This window comes from Antechinus flavipes, chromosome 4 (genome assembly GCF_016432865.1).
Source record: "Antechinus flavipes isolate AdamAnt ecotype Samford, QLD, Australia chromosome 4, AdamAnt_v2, whole genome shotgun sequence".
NCBI classification, from domain to species: Eukaryota; Metazoa; Chordata; class Mammalia; order Dasyuromorphia; family Dasyuridae; genus Antechinus; species Antechinus flavipes.
The window spans coordinates 38,107,156-38,113,144 of NC_067401.1; the positions used below are offsets into that span (position 1 = coordinate 38,107,156).

At 35.5% G+C, this 5,989-nt stretch overlaps 1 pseudogene; it reads right to left on the reverse strand.

The window, feature by feature from the left end:
- Positions 1–5,177: 5,177 nt before the first annotated feature.
- Positions 5,178–5,722, reverse strand: LOC127561217 (polyadenylate-binding protein 4-like; annotated as a pseudogene).
- Between the last annotated feature and the right edge of the window lie 267 nt (positions 5,723–5,989).

Here is a 5,989-nt window from a genome sequence, read left to right on the forward strand (position 1 = left end):
ACATATATTGGTCTACCTGTCATCTGGGGGAGGGGGTGGAGGGAAGGAGAAGAAAAATTGTTCCATGCTGAAAAATTACCCATGCATATATCTTGTAAATAAAAAGCTATAATAAAAAAGATATCAATTTTCAGATATATTTAATGTGTTGATTTGTTTTGCTTGCCTATACTTAATTGTTAGAAAGGGGGGAGGCAGCTGGTAGGTGATAATTCAGATTTTTTATTTAAAAAAAACAATAAAATATTTTAAATGACAAAGAATAAAACTAAGTTCAGAAGGAAATACAAATAGGATGGTATTTTAAATTTTCCTTTTTACAATCTTATTGAATTTAAAACATTAAAGACAAATTATACATTAAAAGTTCACATATTAATATTCAATCCTCTTTCATTCTTCTTTGTATATTGAAATTTTTATGTTTCCTGATAGTTTAAAATTCATAATGATAATAAAATTACTAAAACATAGTTACACATATATGTGATTCCAGGTTCTGGTGTGTGTGTGTGTGTGTGTGTGTGTGTGTGTGTGTGTAAACCCTGTACTATGCTTATGGTTGCCAGCAGGGGAGCCTAGGAATTAAACAAATTGTGTTTTTTTTTTTTTTTCTGGCGGTAATACGGGAATTCTTTTGATCAGTGTTTCATTTTCTATGGCTGGAAGTTCTGGGCAGTTCCACTATATTATTTCTTGAATCATAATATATAGATTTTTTGTCTTCTTTTATTCTAGGAGACCTAGATCTCTAGACTGCCTTTATACATCTTATTTTCAAAATCATATGTTTTGCTTAGATTAATGAACATATTTTCTTTTAGTATTATTTTAGATTGTTCTTCTCTTCTATGTATTTGCACTCCCAATCTATTAATCTATTCTCTTTATTTCTTTAATTAAACTTGCCACTACACATTGCAGTTTTTCCTCTTCTGATCATTATTTTTACTGTGCAGGTCATAAATTTTGCTCTCATAATTCTAATTTTTAAACCACTTGGGAAGTGTGTTATGATTCTATCTTTTCCTCACATTTCACAGGTTCTGCTATATCATCAATTAGCAAATCATTTTCTTTTATTTTCTAGTATGTCTTCACAGATGATTCAACTTATTTACTAAATCTGGAGACCATATTTCCTTCTATTATTAATGCTTTCTCTCTTGATTTATCTGCTTATATTTAAGGTCTGAGTTTTCTTTTTTCTGAGATCTTTTCCTTCCCTTTCCCCTCTTTTGCTCCCTTTTTACTCACTCTGCTCTGATGATGATTTTTTTTGGGAGGCTGAATCTTAAAGTATTTCAGTCTTCTCCCACACTGGGAAATTCATGGGTTCACCAATCTAGATCTCTGCCCCAGCTGACTTTCCAGTGGAAAGAATTGGTCCCAATTGAATGTTACGCTCTCCTTCAGGCTTACTCAATGCTACATATCCCAGATTCCCAACACACACACACACACACACACACACACTTACAGACATAGACATGTACATTTGGGTTCACTCAAAAGTTGCTTTCTTCTCTTGGCTTCAGCATTTCCAACCCTCATCATCTTTCTGTAGTTATTCTCTCTACTTACTTCTTTCCACCCAACTGATGTGACTATGGCTATGAAAACACAGAGTACAAGCATTTTATCTCTTTTCCTTCTAGTATCTCATATTGCCCTTCTAAAGGGGAAAGACTAAGTGATCCTCAGAAATGAGCACCAAAAGGAGGAAAATATGGGAAACTAGGACAAACTTTACCTTCTTTGCAATTTGCCAAAAGCACCAGCCCTGTTTATCTACAAATCAAACTGAAGAATCACAGCTTCATGTCCTGTACAGCCATTTAAGCACAGAGTTTGGCAATACAAGCTTTCAACTGCATTAGCAAATTGAAGAGTGTTATTTGGACAGATTTCCATTCTAGAACTAGCACCTCCTCTGTGCTAACATCCAGCTCCTTTAGGAATTTTCATTTTGACGTGACAAACTTAAATAACCCTTCACTCCCACGAGACTAGTCACACCTCTGATACAGCTATTTCCTCAATGAAATGATTGTCCAGCTCTATTAACACCAGAGATCACATGGCCTAATGACTAGGGTCTCAGAAGAATGCAGATGAACTACTATGATGGACTAAATTTGATGTTATGTAATTTATGTTTTGGCAACAGTACTTGCCCAATGGTAAGTTTTCCTTCCTTACTTCTACATTGAGTCCTGGTGATCAAAGGACACAAATCTGCTTTTAAAAAGCTTTCATTAATGCTAGGAACACCAAATATATTGACTGTTGCAAATTTGCTTATAATTTAGTATAATTTATCTCAGCAATGTATTATAAATACTAATAATTGCAAATAGATAATATAACTTACTTTGAAATAAACACTTTGTTTCTATTGTTTCTATTTTCTATGCTTTGTGGATTAAAAAAATGTACTGTGTCAGTTAATATGGCTTGGCCCTTCAAGATATTTTTAAATTTCATGCTTTCTTAATAATACTTCAATATATCCATGTACCCATGACTTTACCTATATGGGCACTCACACCCACATTCTTCCACAAATCCCCCATAGTACAGATAGATAGTCAACATTAAGAAGAGTTTTCTCTAGGTCTTTTCACAGTTTGAGATTACGAGGGCAACACTCAGGCTATAGATTCTCTAAAGAATCAGCCCATCTTCTTTCCTCATGATATATTTCCTGGGTAATATGTTTATGCTCACAAAGAATAGAACACAATGACTTCCAATGAAATGAAAGTAACTATTACACTGAGGGTAATGAAAAGGTACCATCTTTACCAGAAACCAATGGGATACTCCAAAGAACAGTACATCTAGATCCTGATTTAAATTTTATCCTTATTTAAATTTTTGCCACATGCTTCTACCAGTCACAATCAATTCCAATATTTTACATAATTGCAATTTTGAATGGTACAAATTCAAATCACTTCAGAAGATTCATCATTCACATAAATTGAGACCTGTAATATTCTCTTTGGGGTTTTCTTGGGATCTCTGGGAGCAGCCTTCATTTCAGTTCAGAATAATTACCACACAAATAGCCAGGTGTTAAAGTCCAGATCCTTTATTGTCTCCTTGCCTGGGGCCAAGACCAGCTTTCTTGAGGTCTTACTGAATGTGTCTTGGTTTCTGTGGGGGAGGCAGGAGGACCATCACCACTTCTCTGTCTTCCCTAGTTAGCATTCTGGCTGAGTTTGTCTGAGCTTATATGCTCTCTCATCATAGGTGTGAATCTTATAGATCTATATTAAATACTAAGTACATGTACTGAACTATCATTGTCTATCAATTCCACTGACTTAGCACCTTATAAAAATCCTTTGTTTCAAGTTCAGAGTTCTGGCCCATAACAGAGACCTACCTCTAAAAGATATCATCAAGGAATTATATGGCACAGTAAGGAAAAGAGATGGTCAGTCATTTAGCAAAGGCAAGGGATGACACTGAAAATGGTCCTGTAACACCTCTGGATGTCAAGAAAATCTAGAACATTGGGATGGACAGTTTATGGCAATAATAGAGGTATTTTTGGAGACAGGAGTTGAAAAGAATGGGCAGGCACAATAGGGATGCACAATTTGCATCACTGGAGGGAATTTCCATCAGTGCTATAGATATATGAGAGTTTTTTATTTGTTTATGTCACTTTTTGACAATAAATGTTGTTAGTAAGATAGTTGCACCATTTCATGTACCACAAATTTTTCCAATGCCTTATGAGGTATCTGCCATTTTAACTCAATCAATAAGTGATCTCACCTCCAATTTCTCCTAAATGTATCTTGTCAATACATAGATTTTTTTTTGTTTTGATTCTTTATCGAGAAATATTTTTTCAGACTCTGTAAATTAGATATTTCAATAAAAACATTTCCCAACAAAACCAAAATGAAAATACTGTCAGAAAAGCTTTTTTAGAAAACACAAATCAGATTAAACATTAACAGAATTCAGACCACACAAGAAACCTGTTGATTTTGAGTATTTGAAAACATGTAGGTTCTTAAGAATTGATTTTTTTCAAATTGATTTCTCCCCTACTTCCCAAAAAACATACAAAATGGCAGCAGCTTGTTCTGTGATCTATTGTTCAGTCTGTAGTACCATGAAGAAATCTCCACCTGTTGAGTGAACATCTAATGTAGGAACTAATTAGCTTCAGAGTATCCAGTTTTTCTGGTCTAAGAAAGAGCAGCAACCATGACCATCTTCTGAACAGCATTTTTCTTGACATAATGAGGTTGTAATACCATAACAGCTTCTTCCACCTTTGAATGGAGTGATTCTGGAGATTCCAGAATGTACAACAGTCTCTAGCAACTTAATACTTCCCCATTAAATCATTGTGCATGATTTGAATCAATGGAAACACTCTTGCAGCATCTACTTGTGTTGCTGTGAAAAAACTACATACAGCATGAGTTTCTGACATGGAACATGTACATGGAATGCTGGCTGAGATCTTGTTAAAGTCTGGGTAGCTGGATGAGGACTTTGGACGACTGCAGCATATTTATGAGGAGGAAATCTCTTGGTGCAGGCTACAAAGGATCTAGGAGATAAATTTTGCATAGCAGTTAACACTCCCACTTGCAGATGTATAGTAGACAAATTACAAGAAGCCTGGCTGGAATCACATGGTGAAGAGTGGCCCAGACTGGAGAATGGTGTTTGGCATTTCTTGAAGCTTTGAGATCTTTGAAATTGTTGTCATGATAGATTAGGTTTCATTTGGGCTACTTAATTGAAAGCATAAGAAGGTCTATCTGAACCTTGGGCACCACTGGCATGAAATACTCCCCAGAGTTGGTTGAAACTGATTAATGATCAGGGAGGGTTCTCATTCCTGCAATATGCTGAATATATTGGGCTTTTCTTTCTTCCTTCATTTGGGCAAGTCAAGACACAGGGCTTTGGTGCCCACGATGCAATCATTCATTTCTGTCACTAGTTTGGTAGCCTCAGTAGGCCAAGAAAAGTAAACAAAACCAAACTTTTTACTTCACCCATCTTTGAGCATCACCTTAGCACAGATAATTGATATAAAAGAATAAAATTCCTTCCTTAATTTTTCATCACCAATGTTATCACCTAGTTTCTTATTATAGAGATCCACCCCCTCGTAGCAGCCAAACTCTCCTGTTTTAACTGCTCAAATTTCTATTTTCATTAAATCTAACATTCAACTTTTTTCTGTGCCCAGATACAAATACTATTTTTCCATTGGTGTCTTTTCCATTCAGTTCTGCAACTGGATTATTGGCATCCTCATTTTTCTCAAACTTCACAAAATCAAAGTGTGTGGATTTTTCCACTAGAGTCAGTCAAGACTTTTGCACTCAAATTTTTATACTTGCCAAAATGTTTCTTCAATCTTTCATCATCCATATCAATACACAGGTTGTTTGTTTGTTTGTTTAATTAATATCGGTTAATTCCTTTGCTTTGGCTTTGAATTCCACTTCTGGTTCTTCCTTTGACTTAAATCTACCAACAAACACTTTGGAGTAATATGGAGCATGTCATCCATCTCCTTAGTGGCCCTATCTCCAAGCTCCTGGGTTTAAAAGTGTCCAAATGCATAATCTTTAGAAACATTCTCATCACACATCACCTTGCTGAGCAAATTGTTCTCAAATGCATAAGTTTCTTAATGCCATGTTGCTTTGGATTTATCCAGGTTTTTCATGAAAACATCCCTAATTCTTGATTTCCTTAATGAGAAATACCAAGAAGATTGGGTTGCCTTTAATTGCATCAAAGTTCATGGTATCTGGGGCATGTTCAGTATCTGCTGACTCCTGCCCTTGAAGGCTCCATTGGAGAGCATGGATCTGGGAGGTCTGAACTTCTCATACAGCATGGCTTTAGTGAAATTTGAGTCCAAGTCATCCAAATACAAAGAAGCCATTGGTGTAATTGTTGACAGTAGTATACATCTCTCTATCCCTCAACA